Raw genomic sequence first — 20,598 nt, forward strand, 5'->3', positions numbered from 1 at the left:
ATATTTTAATGCATTACGTAAACAAAATGTGTGTGTGTGTGTGTGTGTGTTTACCTTCCCTCCTGAGCTATGCCTCACCCCACTACCTAGCTGGCTGATATTTAGGCAGAGCTGATATTCTGAGATGTACCTTGAAATTTCCTTTGCCTCTCACCTGTGTTTGATCTTCACATTCCCAATCTTAATTCCTTCATTTCAGTGGAACCAATATCCAGTGACTTTCTGATAAAATGGGCCAAATAAGAACAATTTTTTGATACTCAAACATCTAGAAAAGTCTTCCTTCTTCTCTATGACTTTTCTACATATCTGTTTCATACTTTATTCTCTCTCCTTAAATTACCCTATCCCTACTCTCAGATGATAACCTTGATTCATACATCACTAAGAAGATTGAAACAATCAGAAGGAAACCAGTCTATCAGCTTCTATCTATCAGCTTGAATCTCAGTTCATGTACTGTTCATTCTCTCCCGTTAACTAAAGATGCATGTCCTTATTCCAAGCAGAGGTAAACTCTCCATAATTGCCTGATATGCCTTAGACCCCGTTCCATCTCAAATTCCTAAAGATATTGCTCCATCAGTTTTCCCATCTTTTTTTCATCATCATCATTTCTCTCTCTCTCTTCTGGATCATTTTCATCAGCATACAACCATACTATTATCTCCCATCTAAAAGAAAAATTGGCCTGATCTCTCTCTTCTTTCAACTACTATCTCATTTTTCTTCTTTTTTACAGCAAAACTTTATATTTTTTTAAAAGTTACTTATTTCAGCCTATTCTCTCTTAAACCATCTCCAGTTAGGTTTCTGCCCCTATCACTTCAAATTTACCATTTGATAAGCTTCCTTTATCAAGTTAACAATGATTTCTTGTGAAATACAATGGACTTATTTCAGCCTTCCTTTATTGGCTATCAGTGGCATTTGACATACTGGATAACACTCTTGTACTGAAACACTTTTTACACTTGGCTTCTGTGACGTTCTTCTAATCTAGTTTTCCTCCTACCTTTCTGGTCATTTCTTTAGCTGGTCAGTCTCTTTTAGCTGGTTCATCTCACCAATGTAAAAGTGTGCTTCTGGGTTTGGTTCTTCATTTTTTTTCTCTCCTTGCTCACTCCCTAGGCAATCCTATGTACTTCTCTCATCTTTAGCTACCACATACATGATGATGGGAAAATTGATGGAGCAATATTTTTAAGAAATGAGGTGGAATGGGGTCCAAAGCATATTAGGCAATTATGCAGAGTTTAGTTTTTGCTTGGAACAAGGACAACACACCTTTTTTCTCTCTATGCTCACTACCTATGCAATCGTATATATATTTTCTTGTCTTTAACTACCATGTACATGATGATGATGATAATCAGAACTTCTCTTCTGTGTTCTATATCTACATTTATGATGACCTTGACATATCCTCTTCAACGTTAATCAGGCATTTCACATGTAACATTTCTTTTTTTTTTTTTTTTTGCGGTACGCGGGCCTCTCACTGCTGTGGCCTCTCCCGCTGCGGAGCACAGGCTCCGGACGCGCAGGCTCAGCGGCCATGGCCCACGGGCCCAGCCGCTCCGCGCTATGTGGGATCTTTCCGGACCGGGGCACGAACCCGTGTCCCCTGCATCTGCGGGCGGACTCTCAACCACTGTGCCACCAGGGAAGCCCACGTGTAACATTTCTTAAATGGAGATTGTGATGGCTCAACAAACATGTGCAGCCTGTGATCTTTTCCATTACACTAAAGGGCAACTCTATTATTTCAGTTGTTCAAGTTAAAAATCTTGGCATTATTCTTAACAACTTTCTTGTTTTCATACTCTACATCCAGTCCATCAGCTAATTCCAAGAGCTTTACCTTCAACTAGCCAGAACTCACCCATTTCTCCTCACTCACATTGCCACCACTCAGTCCAATCCACCTTCTTCTCTTGCCTGGACTATTGCAGTAGCCTCTTAACTGATGTCCTTGCCACAGTATTTGTGCCAAAATTTATGTCTAAAATGCTCAAACTCTTCTGGTGGCTTTCCATTTCACTCAGAGTTTACCCAAAGCTTCAATATGATCTTCAATTCTGAACATAACCCCACTTCCACCCTTAGTTTTCTGGTCTCTTGCCTTAATCCTCTCTTCTCTCAGAGATTAAAGCACACTGACTTCTTCCTATATCTTGAATACACTATGTTGTATGTGCAGTTCAAGTTCTAGACTTTTGTTTCCTGTAGGACTCCTTGGAATACACTTATCCAAGAAATTCTATTTCTAGATTACTCCCTATATTTCCTTACTCAGAAACCCACTTTCAATGAAGACTTTATTTGTTGTCCTCAGCACTTATCAAGATCTAAAATTCTCTATTTTTACTTATTTATTTTGTCTCTACTATTAAAATATAAACTACATTAAAGAAGGACTCGTTCTATTTTAGAACATATTTTCTCCTTAGTACTTATAACAATGCCTGAAGCATAACAGCTACTCAAAAATACTTGGACAATAGGATAAATGAGTAAATTGGCTTGATACTCTATATAAACAATTGTAGATTGGGAAATTTGACCCATCAAAATTTTGAAGAAAGTGCTTCACTATCTTCTAACTTACGGTATTGGTGTGATGAAATAAAATGTGTCTTTTTCCCCCCTATTCTTTAGATGACATAAGGGCTTTCTCCTAAAATTTGAATGATTTTAGGGCTTTAATCCTAATGTTCTAATGTTTACATGAGTGTGGGCTTTTCTTTGTTTATCCACAGCTTGCCACTTAGTGGTGGACAATTTCAATCAAGAAACAATTATCTTTTAATTCTGGTAAGTAAAATGCAATCCCTTGAAAATATCTTCCCTGACACTTACTCTACTCCCTCTTTTTGGACCTCTTAATAACTACATGGTACAATTTCAGCACTGTTTCTCTAATTTTCATATCTTTTCTCTGCTATTTCCAATTCCTTGGTAGTTTTGTTCTTTAATATGATATATTTTTTCAACTTTATGTCCCAATACTTATCTTGATTCTTTTCATTACTGTCATCATATTTTTTTTATTACCAAAGACGTCTTTACATGTTCTCAGAATATTTTATTTTATACAGTTTTTAGAATAGATACATAGAATGCCATTGTTTGTATTTTTGTTTGTTTGTTTTTGGATATTGAGTATAGCTTTTTTTTTTTTAAAGATCTTTTCTACTTTATACATTGTCTGTTTCTACAGTGGTCCTTCATTGTGTTAATTAGTCTTTCATATCAGAAGATTTCCTCAATTGTCTAGTGATTCCTGGTTATTTGTCCATAGTTGACAGTTAAGAACTCTAAAATTCACCAGAATCTGAGGGTAGCAGGGCTTTGGATGGGAAAATTTCTATAGACAAATCTGGCTGGGCCTCTGACTAAAAGTATCTGCAATTCATTATCTCTGATTAACTTCCTAAAGAGAAATCCTTCATTGTCCTTTCTGTGCTCAAGGATGAGGGTATCTAAACCTCCTAGGAGATGCAGAGCACACAGATGCTGGGCCTTCTCAACTTTCAGTGTGCAAGTTTCCACGCTTTTCTCTGTTTTTCAGAATGTGTTTGGTGCCATCAGCTGCGTTTGGTGCCTCCAACATAATGCCTGTTCAAACTCTCCAGAGAGTAAACCTCTAGCCTGGATGCACCAAAGAGGGAAAATTTAGCTTCAGATATACCCGCACTTTCAAGATTACCAGTGCCAAAATTCCTGTGGATTTCTGGGATGCTGCCCTGCAGATGGGTTTGTTCCTAGGCATTTCTTCCTAGGGTTTGTGTCTCAGCTTTTGTCTCAGCTTTTCCTTATCTGATAAATCTGTTGCCACTTGTGCATTTATCGACAGCTTCCAGCATTTTGGTTATGTTGCTTTTCCTCCTGTATCTTTGACCTTGTGAATTTTGTCTCCCCATCCCCTCCCCCCTCTGCTTTTAAATCTTCTTTTTCTTACACTATTGGAATTTCAGGAGGCAGTAGATAAAACCTATGTATTCATGGACTACATTTGTATCACTTATAATCGGGAGACAAAATGCTTCTATCCTGCCCCCATACCCAAAAGAAAGCAGTGGTCATACAAAAGAAAGTTAGAGAAGTTGAAAGTTATATTTTAAAAGTGAGTTTAAAGAATTAAAATTTCATATTAATATATAATGTTTATACTTGAACAAATTACCCTGTCCTCTTTTTCAGGCATTGTGGTAAATTTACATAAATGTTTTATACTATATTTAGTCAAGATAAAACAACAACAGCAGCAACAAAATCAATAAAACATACCAAAAAAACAAAAACAAACCCAAAAACCAATAATGTGGGTTAGTGTTAATAATATACTATGAATAAAAAGAAGCTGATAGTTTAAAAAAAGAATTCTAGAAAATCTGTTACGGTATTACCTTAGATAGTGTGTCTTTCTGTAAATTGGCTTTAATTTTGGGAATCAATCCCATTAATGCATTAATGACTAGGCAGAATTCAAAATGTTAATTCAGTGCCAAATGTTCTGACTGTGTTAAATCTAAGTTGGCAAATTATTTTCTTTACATACTGGGAACAATTTCTAAAATTAAATATGAAGGTCCTTTGGTAACCGTGTAAGAGTTCTTACTCTAAACAAAATCTGAATGTCATTACCGATTATAAGAACTTGCTTTTCAATGGCATCATCAGGAAACATTATGTTCTTTTATTTCCATATCATGTAGGTGCCAAATTGCATTTTTGATGTAATAGTCCAGCTTATTATATGTGGCTGTATGCTACATTAATACCAATAAACCAATGAAAGAAATAAAGAAAGAAGGAAGATGGTAAAGAAGGAAGAAAGGAAAAAAGAAAAGTTCTAATTTAATATTTTCTATGGATTTTTACATGTCCTTATGATAGGACAGCTCATTTCAAAGTGCATTGGCATGACATCATTTTTATTGTGTCTTTAAACAAGACTCTATAGTTGGCAGAATAGACTATGTCCTAGTTTATAGAAAGATAGATAAGGAAAACATAATAATATACGAGGAAAACATGGCTAAATTTGTATTAGATACAAACTTTTAAAAAACTAATTAGTTCAAGGTTTTTTCCAGTAATGTGTGCACATCCATTATTACATATTTTAATGTGGACATCCTGTAATTCTTAGACTTTAATATACAATGGATATGTTTTTAAAACCTTAAATATGTCCCAGTTTTCTAAATATCCACATTTACATGCTTAGCACTTTGGTTTTTAATTGTATCAGCTTTAGTCACCAGCATATCAAACATTTAAAACAGGAGAAGTTCTGATCCTTCAAAAAAGGTAGAATTTTAATTCAGTAGTTTTTAAAATTTGATTGAACCATGTAATGTAAGTTTCATTTTCCTCCTTAGATCATCTGCATTATTGCCATTCTACGGTAGCTTAAAAGGCAAGGTGAAAACAATTTCCCACTGGTCTAGTGAAAGATTTATTTGAATTCCTTTTTTATTTTTATTTGTTAATAACTATGGTAGCAGTGACATAGCCAGGCTCCAGCAGAGGCTGCTGCCTTGGGTCAGTCACATCTTTTGATGTGGAAACAGTCTCCTTAGTATCAAAAAGAAGGAGTGCAATCTTGGGTTCTGATTTCTGTGCAGTTCTCCTGTTAAGAAGTCCCTTCATGAAATAGCTATGGTTCAGAAGGGATTTGGGGTAAATACAGAGCATTTGTTTTTAACACAAGCACTTAGCCTGACATACTTGACTAGCTCTGAGGGACTGAAGAGTCACCAGATGGAGGAACTTGGCAACGTGAGTTATTTAGGGCGGCTTAGAAAAGAACACTGAGGACAGAAACCATTTTGGCTTTACTGAAGTCCTGCTTAGTCCAAAATACTTTCTATCATCTGGGTGAAAAATAGCTCAGAGTGAGTCAAGGAGAGGATAGTAAATAAACAAACACAGAGTAAAAGGCTCAGGAAAGCATACCCAAGATAGGCTGAGATAGAATACCCAATCTGTGTGCCAATATGGCCCTCTGAGTCTAAGTGAAAAAAAGTTTAACTTAGGTCAGCAATTCCATCAGTAGTTTCTATTTTTCTCCAGCCAGAAGCTACCTGACATAAATGCAGTGGAGTCCATCAAAGATTCTTGGAAAGGTAAAACTTCAAAAGAGAACTGAAAAAAATTTTATGAAACTTCATTTTGCAGGTGGATTTTAAAAGGCTGAACAGGGGTTGGAGGTAATCCTCCCAAGATGCATCAAAAAGCTTAAACAGGTGAAGGGAAAACACTTCAATCTGAGATTAAAAAGGAATCATTGCTGCTGTCTTGGTTATTTAATGTTTTCTCCAATATAAATCATTTAAACTAATTCACATTTGGTTACTCCTGAAATTTACTGCTTTGGAATAAAAAGAGAGAGAGAGACAGAGTATCCACTGGCTTTGCTTTATTTCTGTCACTTTGTTGTTCTTGTTGTTTTTGTCATTATTCATATATATGATATGTGAAATTGTTAGCTTTCAGTTTTCCAAAACTCCTCCTTCTTTTCCCACCATTTTTCTTATCTGAACAATACAAAATATTGAAGCCAGTCTTTGCATTCACTTAGTTAATTAAGCCATTTACCTTCAATTTCCATTTTTTTAAAAATGAAGAACTGAAATCAAGGATCAGTTAAAATAATCCTCATTCCTAATTTAAAAACTCTTATTGCCAAGGTTACAACCACAAATGTTTCTATCATAAATTTTTGCAACATCATATAATTAAATACCTATAAAATTCTGATTTATTGATGTAGCTTAATTCCAATACTCCTTACATCCTTGTTAAGGTAATATAGTTTATATTTCAAAACCTTTTAAACTTTTGGGGTGTTTGTCCCAGATGAGCAAAATGTGCTAGGCTAGAATTATTATAAATGCCAGTTTTACTTCCTTTTGAAATATTAGAAAATATAATTCACATTTTTTAATCAATCAGTTATCCTCTGCTGACATGTGTCTATTTTTGTAATGCATTACAATGATGTCTTGGAAAAGCTCATTTCAAACATTTATCATTACCAGGAAAAATCTCAGAAGGTCTTTCAGTCTCATAGTTGTTTAGCTACCATTAGATAAAAGGAAAAAAATGCTATATTTTCCCTTGGGTTTTTCCTTTCTTTTTGTTGCTATTGTTGATTGGTTTTTTTTCTTTTTGTGGCTTTAGGCATGGAGAACCTTGTTAATTTCAAAAAAGTACTGCTTGGTGAGTCAGGTGGCTCAAATGAAGTGACTCAAGGAAGTGAAAAATGTTCATGTTGTGTTTGATGCTTTTGAAATTTTCTATGTCAAGATGGTTTGCCCAAGGACATATTTTCTCACTTTCTGTAAGTTGTTTTGCCACACCCGCCAACTTATTGCTTAGACACATTTCTCTTTATGGTGCTTTTTCAAAATGCTTTGCCTAGTTTAGTTGAAGCTTGTAAACCTCTTGCGTTTTTTAAAGCTATCACCTTTAACTTGATTTTATTTTAGAGTAAAAAACTGATATATCACTTGATATATTTCAGATGTTATTAAGTAAAAATTTGTGCTTCCCTCATGACCATATGAGCTCACTCATCTAATCACTGCACTTGGAAAAACAAGTGATTATCAAAGGAATTTTCTTTCTTCCTTTCTTCTTTTTTTAAAAATTTACCCTTAAGAGATAAAAGTTAATTATCTTTTAAGTTTTTAACCTTTAACAAAGTATACTTTATTTCCTGTGGTAAGACACTGTTTTCTGTATTGTGCCTTTCATAGACATCATACATTTTTACTGTAGAGGAGAAAGTATAGCATTTATTTACTGCCTACTCTATGGCAGGTACCATGAATGATTTAAAATATATATTCTTATTAAATACTAAGGGCATCATATATTGTCTATTTAATAATTAGAAATCTAAGGTATTAAACATGTAAGCCAACTTTCCAAAGTCATAGAATTAGTGTCAGGGACAAATCTTTATTTCAAGTGTACATAATTGCCAAAAGTATATTATTTTCTTGGCTTTATATTATTACTGATATGGTTCAACCTATATAATACTAAGCATGAAATGACTACATAAGAAATTCTCCTGAACTCCAAGACTCAAAGGGCGTAGGTACTTAGTGGTGATATAGAGAAGTGATGTTGTGCTTTGGTGAAGTAACTTTCTCAGCTTAGACAAAAACAAGAAACTGATTCTTCTCATTAAAATCTTATTTAAACATTTTCTTCTTATACCAAATCACCACAAAGAAGACACACGTAAATATCAAGAAGATGCAGAAAAGAAAGCATTTGAATAAAGCAGAATTCAATTTCTATGTAAATAGACATTCTAGGGGCAATAAGTGAAGCAAGTACAGTGGACCTCACTTTCCATTGATTCTGTATTTGAGAATTCCCCTTTTCACTAAAATTTCTGTGTGACCTCGCCTTGCCAGATCAATACTCGTGGGATTAACATATTGGGATTGGGATTGACATATACAGTACTATGTATAAAATAGATAACCAACAGGAATCTACTGTATAGCACAGGGAACTATACTCAATTTTTTGTAATAACCTATAAGGGAAAAGAATTTGAAAAGGAATGTGTGTGTGTATATATATATATATATATATATAAAACTGAATCACTGCACTGTACACATGAAACTGACACAATATTGTAAATCAACTATACTCCAATTAAAAAAAAGTAAAAGTTAAAGACAGAAACAACAACAACAAAATACTCATAGTGTTTTCTGGTCATTTGGAGACATTTACACAATGGCAAAAGTTCAAATTACTCAACACATATTTACAGCTGATCTCAAACAAGATGATGGCTTACCTTCTTGCTTTAGCTCTCAAACTGTAAGCAAGTGTTCTTTTTGTGGTCTATTTAAGTGCCACAGTTCTTCCATTTTTGTGCTTTTTGTTGATTACTTCACTTTTTTAATTGCCCCAGGGGTGGTCTCAAAGTGCTGTCCATCGTCACTAAGTGCAGGAAAGATCTGATGTACCTTCCGGAGAAAATACATGTCTTAGATGAGCTACATTCAGGCATGAGTTATGGTGCTATTGGCTGTGAGTTCAGTGTTAATAAATCAACGCTATATTAAATAAGATGTCTTTAAAAGAAACAAACATAAAACAAATTTATGTGTTGATTTGTTGACAAAAATGTTAGGACTAGGAGATTGCAGGAACCTAATTCTGTATTTCCCCTAGGCACAATGGTTCAGTATTCACTAATTCAGTTTTTGCAGAGACTTTATAGAACATGACTACTGGGAATAACAAAAATTTACTATAGTTGGCATTCTTCCAAAACATCAAGTGGGTAAATCTAGGTTTAAATGTACGATAATAAAGAACTAGAACTTTGAGATTATTCATCCTTTCAGTCCTCAAACAAGTGCATTCTATAATACAGTCTAAAAAGAGAAAATACTACACAAGTTTAAAAAAAAAAAAGGAAAATATAAATATCAGCAGAACTTGAAGGAGGAAAATTCCAAACCAGATCAGCAACTAAATAATGATATCATGACCTAATTACTCAGTGTCTTTTCCCTTCTATCTTCTTTTCCCCCTCCTCCTCTATCCTTTTCCCCATCTCACAGCATCAGTATTTATCAGAACTTGTTGATTATTCCTTTATAATGTTCCTTTTTTAATACTTTGTCCTACTGTATATAAGTTAGTCTTTATTATTTCACACACATATTATTAAAATAGTTTCTTGCCTTAAATATTCAATTAAAAATCACCCATTATCTCTCCTCAAATTATTTGTTTACTGTGGGTAAGAAACTTAAATACCTTGAACATGTTTTTTGAGGACATACACAAAAATCAAATGTGTGCACATCTACATATTTGTAAAATGCCATCTTGTATATGTTACTCATTTGATAAGAAATCGTATGATTTACCAGTGTATGCAGAATGATCCCCAAATCAGTTGAATGTGTTTGTCAAGTGCAGAATAAATTGTGTCCTTGGTGATGATGAGCCAGATTCTCCAAATGGTTACCTAGGCTATATGGAAACTCCTATGTGGTACCATTGTGGGATGTCAGGAAGCCACAATTACCTGGAGGGGAGCCCTATGCTGACAATAATAGAAACTAAACGAATGGCAACTGTGTTTTAAAATGAAAGATTAGAAACCCTTGGGCAAAACCAGATTTAGTTTAGATAATCTGTTATGAAATATTAACTAGAATATCTGAGTCAAAATTGAAAATTCAGTCCTTCATCAAGATATTTCATAATTTACTTCATATCTTCAAGTCCCTGCCTCCTGCAAATGGAAGCATTGCAAGAGAGAAAAACCTACTGTCATAAGATTCATACAAACCCCAAACTAAATAAAAGCCTAAGTGAAATATATTAGAAGTCCTGTTCCCATTGGCAGTAATTAGCCTGTTTGTCCATTTATCTCAGGGAGAGACAATGAATTTTGTGATTATTTACGACAGTCACATCTTACATGAACTATTGCAATTTTTCCATTTAATCTTTAAAGTAACTCAGTTAAACTTATATTCATTTTAAAGATTTGGAAACTCAGGTTTAGAGGTGTTAAGTGACATAGCTGGTAAGAGGAAAATTAATGGTTAAATTCAGCTTAGTCACTTCCACAGATCACAATTTACCAAACTTCTTTTCCAAAGTAGAAAGTAACATTTTTGAAGCCTAGTGGTATAGTGAAAAACCACATGACCCTCGACAATCCCACAGATGACAGCATATTATGGAAAACATGTACTTGAACTTATTTCATCCTTTGCTTTCAGAAGCAGGAATTATCATAGATTAAAAATGTGACCTGTATTGAATACTAAAACCTATTTTTCTTTATAATAGATAAACACAAAATATCAGTGCAGAGTGTTTTGTATCTATATTTATGTTACATACTTCTTAGGAAACTCTATAATCATTCATAAATCCTGGAACATTACTTAACTGCTAGGTAAAATCAAGGTTACTATTTCCTTTCCATGCTTGATACAGTTTTCACAGTTAAACATTGTGTAATTAGGATCCTGATTTTTTAAATAGATTTTTTTATGTAGTAAAACAAGCTCATGCAATCAAAATATAGGATGAAATAAACAGATATGATATTTTTCTGAGTATATTTTTAACATAAAATATTTCTCTAAGATGTCTGTTTTACTACTTGTAAAAAAGGAATAAAATAAGAAACATTTCTAATTATATTATTGGTTAGCCTATGCACAATATAAAACAGTAATTAAAAGTCAGAGACAGAAAAATGTAAAAATATGACCATGACTATTGGTCTTACTTATTCAAAATATTTTAAATGTTAATCTTTTGTTTCTTTCAAAATTATTTGTTTATATGTATATAATGTTCTATTAATGTTTTATATTTCATACCATCTGAATTTCACATCAGGAATTTGTATTCACTTCATACTTTCTTATATTCAAGTTGACATTCTTTAAATATACATATTAATTTAACAGTGTGATTTGGTAATACATAACTATTTACACTGTCTCATTTATCAGACAATCTGATCTCTACTCCATATCTATTTTTCCCAAATAAAATTCCTCATTATTTTTATAAGATTGGTGCTCTATTCAACACGTCATTGTTATAACAGTTGTTATTTACCATTAGGCTAAATGCACCTAACTTGTATATCACCTTTTATGATCTAGTCTCAAATCACATGGTGACTTACTTTTCTAGTGGAGGCCGTCACAAAGGCCCACTCAGATTCATGAGGAGAAGGCATAGATTCTTCACCTTGATAGGAAGGTGGTAAGATTCTTAAAATTCATGTGGAATATAGCCATTTTCAGAAAATACATTCTGCCGCAGCTGCCTTCCTACTAAATGGGACGACAGACACCCTTATTAATTACACCTGATCTCTAAGTGTTGTTGTTTTCTTGTTTTCCTTTTTTTGTTTTTCTGGGTTTTTTTAGTATGGTTCTTAGTTCCTAGCAGTTGGGCCATAGTATATTTTCTTCATTTGCTCTCTCCTAGCATTTTCATTTCTGTAGGCCTGTGATTTTCAAACCTGTATCCTAGTGAATTAAATTACTACATATTTGAAAGTTCAATATGACTATTTTAAAAACATTTTCAATCAGAGTATCATTCCCACGATTTTACTGTTCCATGTGATTTAATCAATTTTCAAGGATTTTTCCATATTTAGTATAATCCATAATCCACTAAAAATTGTTTTCTTAAAATTGCTGTCTGTGGTTTGACAAATGTGTGTACATTATATACAAAAAGCGTATGATTATTGATGGTAAATATATCTGAATGTATCATCTAACCAATCCCTTAGATCAACAGGTTATTAAAATAAAATATTAATATACTAAACTAGTTGCAAAATGTTGCCTAGCTAGTTAACAGAAGAAAAAGAAAGCATTAATTAAGCACCTATTTTTGTTAAAGGGTCTGTGCTGTAAGCTGTGAACATAAATAACGCATAAATACTATTTATTCCCTTCCTTCCTTCCTTCCTTCTGTCCTTCCTTCCTTCTGTCCTTCCTTTCTTCTTTCCTTCCTTCTTCCCTCCCTCCCTCTTTTCTCCTCTTTCTTTCTTTCTTTTCTTTCTTTCTCTCATTCCTTCTTTCTTCATTCATTCATTCATTCAACAAGTATTTCTCTACTGCATACTATTTGCCAGGTGCTCTCCTGGACACTCAGAGTATAGCAATGGATAATATACACAATATTCTCTGTTCAAAGGGAGTGTATACATTTTAATAAATTAGAAAAAATACATATATACAGATTTTTTCATGATAAGTGCCATGAGGTAAATGGAGTAATATAAAACAGAAGATAAGGGGAAGCAATAGGGTGTGGGGGGACAATGGAGATTTTTATCCCTATGAACCTTATGTTCTTATGGGAACAAACACATGATCGACAATTTTTGTGTAGTATGGTTGGTGTAGGTATATTTGGTTTGTCACAGAAGCATATGAAACACAAAGAGCTAATTATGCTGTTTTATATGTTAACTTTTGTCAGTTTCAATGTATTTATCTGTAAAATAATATATCTATCCTAACTTTCCATAATAATATTCCATCTCAAATATATATGTGACTAATTATAAAATAATTATTTGTTATTTAAGTTCTTAAAATGCAAAGTCTTAAGTACCAATGTCTTTGATACCAGGGTTTTTTGCAAGGTAGCTTAAAATAATCAGCACTTTACAGTTTTTAAAAATGCTAGATTATATTTTATTTAGTAGCAAGGAATTGTATCACAATACAACATTTTCTATTGCTTACTAGAAATAAAGTCATTCTGAATTTCCAATTGCACTTAATACTAACATCTAAAATCATTTCCTGAATATTAAACCAGTTCTTTTCTAAAGGCAGTAGTATACTATGTACTAGAAAAAAATGAATTTTTATTCTGTCACCCCTCTTTGGAAGATTTTCTTATACTAGAAAAAACAAGCAATCATAAATATAATTTTCTATGAGCATAATGTAGGTGATAATTTGTAAGCACCTTTGAAATTTTTCTTCAAATTTGTCTGTTGATTATACTCTCATTTGTATGACATTGCTATGTGAAATTATTTTTATATATACTTTTATAATAATAAAACTTTAAACAAAAGTAGTAAATTAACATAAGTACTGATATATAAAAAGGTAATTCTCAGTCTGTGCATACATGAGAAAAATTGTTTATTAATGCTTTCTTTGCAGATTATAGTTGAATAGATAATAAAAATTAATAATATATTTCCTTCTAGTTCTGCTGGTGAAACAAAGTATTTATAATGAATCTACTGTGATGCATTAAATGTGCAGCACTGGTGCTATTTTAGATAAGTTAGCCTAGATCTATTTTGATAATTTATATTAAACATCTATTTATTCTCGGTTCTCTTCATTGTGTTACACATAATTGACTAAAGAGAAGGACTAGTTCACTGCTTGCAGAAGGAAAAACTATTGTTTGGAAACTTGAATCATGAAAGGAAAAATATTTGGACAAACGATAAATGCATATAGTGACTTTACAAAATTTATGTACACGATTCATTTATCTAATAATTCCATACACGCTTTTTTATTTATAAAAATTCCAAACCAATATATTTTGAGGCAAAGCCTTTTGAACAGTCACAAATAGTTGTTTCATGTTCTCTATGTTTAAGCCCTGAGGGAAATACAGAAAGATACATATTTTTTTCCTTTTAAGATATGAATTCTCCAGTTAAGGTAAGGCATAGTACAATTTTTAGCAAGGCTTTTAAAGTTAGCAGGATCTGCAAAGAGTCAAGTTTTGGGAAAGTCACTTCACTTCTCTGAATTTTTGTTTTCTCATCTATAAAATGGGGATAATAATCATAACTATTTTACAGTGCAATGGAAGTAAATTGATAATCACTATGCCTAATACTTAATAATAGCTTAAAAAGTGTTTTATGTTATAAGCCATTGTTGTTGTTAGTAACACTGGATGCTCTACGGTCCAAAACAAATTTAAATTTAGCATAACAATGCAATTTTTCTATAAGAGGCAGAGAAGATGGCTATCAAATATTGAGTGTTAACTGTGTTTTAAAATATAACCCACTGAGGAGTCAATTGGAAATGTCATTTTACATTAAGCACAAGTATTTGCAGTGATGATGATTGTGATTATTTGGCCTAAGAATCAAACCAAAGATGGCTTTTAATCTAGAAAGAAATGAAACATTTTTGGAGATTATTCTCTTTATCCATTATTGCTCCTTGACCATATTGTATGTATTTGCATGTTGGAGGATAAAAAGAAAAGAAAAATGGTTGAAAAGGGACAGAGTAAAGATGATTGTTCTTACATATATTTAGAAAACACTGGTTCAGGAAGGAACAGACTGATATACAGAGATGTAAGTAGTATGGACTCAATGACTTTTCACTTCAGGAAAATCAGTAGTTAAACCATTTTTTTTTTCTCTCTGTATGGAAAGGCATTTTTCAACTTGTCTAATTGATTAACATCCTGAAAATAATGGAACTACATAAGCTCCAACTTTCTACTTCTGTAGAAAAGCTGGCTAAAGTTACTATGGCATAAACATTTTTTGCCTGGCAGTTTATTGCACTCCATGGGCCCTTTGAAACAATGAAATCATGACAAAGATGTAAAATAATGGAAGGACAGTTTGTTCAGTTTATAAATCTATGTAAATTACATAAATAGCAATGCTTTTCAAACCTTGTATTTATGAATCAACTGGAGAGGATGCTCAAATGCACTAGGGGTAAAATGTACTTCCCTGGTGGCACAGTGGTTGAGACTCGATGCTCCCAATGTAGGGGGCCCAGGTTCGATCCCTGGTCTAGGGAACTAGATCCCACATGCATGCCACAACTAAGAGTTCTCATGCCACAACTAAGGAGCCCATGTGCTGCAACTAAGGGGCCCATCTGCCACAACTAAGACCTGGCACAACCAAATAAATAAATATTAAAATAAATAAAATGCAGTAGGTATGGTTTGGGACCTGAAAAATGTGCATTTCTTACAAGTTCCCAGTTGGTGTGGATGCTGCAGGTCTGTGAACCAATATTTTGATCAGCAAAACTTAGAAGATACCATCAAGAAGTAGAATCAGATTAGTCTGAGCCCCAGTATTCTTTTCATGTTTAAATACTTAGAATAAATATATTCTTACTTTATTCTCATATTCTCTTTTTTTAATCATTTACATTGGGTTTTTTTTTAGTTTTTGTATTTCTTAATTAAAAAAAAAAAAGTAACCTAAAGTTGGTAACCTCCTGGGTTGCTAAAGATAATGGTAAGTGAACCACGTTACCAAGCACATTAACCAAGCACATCAACCAAGTGTATTTTAGAGTAAAAGTTATATGTAGCTGCCTCAAACACATTTTGGAATAAGCAGAACCTTATGTAATAAATAGAGTTACTTGCTGCATTTTTAAATAATTCAAATACACGTTTCCACTCTATTTTAAGAAAATCTGTGGTGATGTTTTAAATCCTACTAATTGACAGAGTTTGGAAGAATCAATGATACAGCTGAGCTGGAATTTGAGGAAAGACCATAAAAATAAGCTGTTATGTCCAGAAGAAGCTAATCTATAAAATGAATGCTTGGTCATGGTTTCCAGACATTTCAGTTCTAGGTCTTCTGCCAAATAGGCAATTGACAGTAGGGTTGTTTAGGTGGTATTTTTTCTTATTTTAGGACAAGGAAGCCTAGGCTTAAATACATTAAATTGTTTTTCCAAGTTCCCAAAGCTAGAAAGAACAAAGTTAGGATTCAAATCCAGGTTGCCTAATTCCAAGTCCCTCATTCTTTTGACAAATGTACCTGAGTTTATTAGAGAGACTTCCGATACGCTGATGCATTGAATTAGGCATTGGTAGCTTCCAATCTGATTTCTGTGAATAATTTGGGGCCAAAGTTTGTGCTTGTTTTAGGTATATTTCCTAAAGTTCCACCTTCTGACACAACTCTTTATTTCTCTTAATTTGTGACCATTTGAATAATATAATTTATTTTTTACCAAAGCATTTTAATTTTATAGCCCTTTTATTGCACCCCACATCAAATCTTGGTAAATTTAATATTGGTTAGTAAATATTTGTTTTCAATTTTGTCTTCACAAGCAATGTATATAATAATACGTTTCCCTGAATTCTTGATCTCCTTTTGTACTATCCATAACAAATCAGTATTAACAAAGATAACTTTTAACTTCAAATGAAGTGAAAATTTAAAATAAATTCATTTTCTTTATATTTCATAATGCATCAGAACATTTTTGGAGTATTTAAAGACAATAACAATTCTAAGAATATTTTATCCCCCTTAGGTAATATATATGTATTTCATATATCTCAAAGTAACATAATAGTTTGCCTTCTCCTTTTATATCACATTAACAGTAATTGAATCAGAAATATGAATATTAAAATTCCACCCATTTATCAGTGTTCACAGTGATGGATTTTCCCCTTCCTCTCACAATGTAGAAACTTAGTGAAAAAGAAACTTTGTTGCAATGCAACAGAGCTCTACTTTTTTTTTTTTCCATTTGTTCAAAAGGGATTTTATTCAAAGATCTCATTTTCTAATGAGGAAAGGAAGAATATAATAGTCATTTCCCACATATCTGACCCAGAGGATTAAAAAGTTGATCTTTAGTGCGCAGTCAGGAAAAGAAAAAAAAAAAAATCTGTAGTCATTAGCAAATCCAAAACCATTCGTAATTCATGCGTTTTTACATTGTAATTGGAGTCGTGACCTTAGCAAAAAGTCAGAGATAAATTATTGACTTTCATCCATGGAAAATGTTGGCTTCTAATACAGAAATTTCTAAGTAAGTATCGGCTATCCTCAAATGCCCGTTTTCTCTAGCAGCGGCATTAGCCCTGCTAGAAGTGTGCCTTAATATGGTCTAATTGACAGTCTGAATGTGAGGCCGGGAAACCTCATCGCCCCTTATGCTAACCATCAGGGCCGCTGTCCCTGGACAGAGAATAGTTGACGGTTTCAATTACACCAGGATCATAAGATCATTGGCTGGTTACTTTTCAAATGATCACTATCACGTTTCCAAAGGTTCATTCTTGTCACTTTATATGGGAAGTCATCACTTACATATGAGAATAAGACAAGAAAGAACTTAGTATTTTTATGAAGCTAAAATATCTCTAGAGAAATTAAGAACTTGATGAACTTATATAATGTGAGAAAACAGGAATCACATAAGTTATCGTTGTCTGTTTGGGGCAGCCCACAATTATATTTGATTAGGAAAACATATTTTAACCATAGTAAAATTTTCATTTTTACTGTATCCACCCTATTTGTATATCTACGTATGAATAAAAAAATTAGTTTTTAAGAAGGCAGCTTTTTCAAAGGTAGTAATCTCTTTATACATAAATTAAGATACTTTAAAATTTTCTATATTATTGGATATATACATATAAATTAAACCCTAAAATTAAAAATTTAAACATAAGGTTTGAAAAATTTATGAGAAACATTTTAAAATAACCTTCATATTCTCTTTTTAGTTCAGTCTTTTTATCATATTATATTGGCAAAATTTTTTATATTGTTTTAATTAAGTATTGCAGGTTTTCTTAGTCATCACCAACAGGTAGTAGGGGAAATCTCACTTTGTATATGGGGAGAGGGGTCGATAATTTGTTTATTTCATATGATGAATTTCTTTATAAAATACAAGTAATGTACTTCTACTTGAAAAAACATATATCACAGTCTAAATTTAGAGTGCCATCTAGTGATGAATAAGAGTTCCATCAGCTATAGAATTTAGGAGATATTACTGCTTGTATAATGTTAACTTTAGTATAGATTTCTGTTTTAACCTGGGCAATATGGCTTAGCATATTCAATATTAATCTAGTGGACAACATGATAATTTAATGAACTCTATTTAAATTGGGAGACATTTTAATTTAAAAATGATTTAAAATGCATGCAATATGTTTAAACTTAGCAACAGAGAAATTATTTTCATGTAGATTAAGAATGAAATAGATTACACTGGCATTTACACTAAAATATTTGCAGTTAATTAACACTCACTGATCATACTCAAGGTTACAAAAGGTCCCCCAAAAATGTTTGTTGATGGATTAAATCAGAGAACAAATAAAGAATGTTTTAGAACATATTATTTCAAATGTCTGTATAAAGCAGTAACAACGACAATTTTAAAAATAAAACTCCTATTTTACAAAATTGGTCAGCTTTGAGTATTTTCTCCTTTTACTGAGTGATTGATTTTTTTCTAGAGTATTAAGTCTTTGAAATTAAACATAATAATTTATGAAAAGGAAAGCAAGGAACATAAAAGTTGGCAAAGGAAAGGAAAGGTAAGGAAAGGAAAGCGGAAATAAGAATGAAATAAAGACTAAGGAAGAGAGAGCAGGAAAAGGCAGGGAAGGCAATACAGCTTTATTATCTGCTCTGTGACAGCTATTGTAACAGATGCTATAACACATATAACTCTATTTCTTTCCACCTCTTTTAGTAGGAGGGCAACTGAGACTTAGGTCAAGTAACCTACTCAACTGCTTCAAAATTTTATTTTTTATATTAATCTGATTATTCTTTGCAAGTGTCACCTTCAAAATCTACACCATAAATGTTTTAACAAAGCAGTTGTAACAACGCTTTGCAAGTTTTACTTATTTAGAGATCTAGATTAGTTTCCAGAAGATCTACATTCAGATCATAAGCTTATTATTTATTTACTTTTCATGGGATTTTGGCAATTTACTAAAGCATTTGGGAAAAATAACAAAGGTGAGAATTTTCAATGAGGTTTACTTCAGATCTAGTTTACTATATTAAATTAGTATTTAAGCTCATTCATTGTGGTATGGCTGGCCTCATGTTGCTTGCTTATGATATTTATCCACAAACAAAATGATTCTTTTGCTATAGATTAAAATCAACGAACAAACCAAAGAAACCAAAAAGCAGGTAAATCACCCCGAAAGAGTCAGGACTGGTTTGCCTTTAAGCTATAGCATCCTCCAGTAACCAGTGTCTTCCCTTTATAATCGCTCAAGTTATTATGGGGAAAAGAACAGCAGGTTTCAGAGGACTTCTATGGTTCTAAGGGACTCTGGGGCCCCTTGATCCCACTTGACCCAGTAGCTGTGTTCTAAATCAGTATTCTGCCATAATCACTGAATTTAATGCTCCCCAATTATACTCATTCATGGATTCTGTTCAATGTAGAAGGCATTCTTCTTAACCAAATTAACATTTTTTAAATGACATGGATTCACATTATGTCCTAAATGAAAAAATAATCTTCTCTTTTATTTTTAAAGAGTTCCTTTATCTGACCAAGTTTCTGAAAGAATAATATAGTTGATGCTTTCAGGGCAGTTTCTTGAAGGGTACTGATATGGGATCTATTATATGACAGAAAAATGGCTTCAACTCCTATCAAGCCAAATAGCATTGTTCTAATTTAGTATCAACTTCAATGTGACGATATTTCTCTGGAGATTTGCCAATAACCTGCTGTCATCATCGGAAGCGACTTTGGCTCAGGCATTTAGTCAGGAAGCAAGTCACAGGGGACATTCCCAAATGAGCAAGGCAGTCTCTGCCTTCAAGGATATGGAGAATTTTCTGTAGACTATTAGTTTGTTCATTTCACATTGAGAAAAGGAAAAAGGAAGGTCATGCTAAATATGTTTTGTCTTAGAATGCACTGTTTTCAGTAAATGAATCAGGGATAACTTGTAATTGTCAGTAAAAATTGGCCTTGAGCAAATTTTATTCCATAGCAATAGTTGATATTTGCTGTCTTTCAGTTCTCATTTCTAACTCTAATTTCCTTTTGGAAAATCACTGCTTCCCAATTTCTGTAACCCTGATAGATTTGTAAATCTTGATGCCTATCCTTACAGTACAGAACCTTAGGGGAGTCCCCAGAAGGTTCTTCTATTGGATCAACGTTTTTCCAACCTTTTCCTCCACTTCCAGGACATAATTAACACTTAGTCAATCAGATGCTCTAGCTAAGGATCTTAAACGTCTAC

This window comes from Globicephala melas, chromosome 18 (genome assembly GCF_963455315.2).
Source record: "Globicephala melas chromosome 18, mGloMel1.2, whole genome shotgun sequence".
Classification (NCBI taxonomy): domain Eukaryota; kingdom Metazoa; phylum Chordata; class Mammalia; order Artiodactyla; family Delphinidae; genus Globicephala; species Globicephala melas.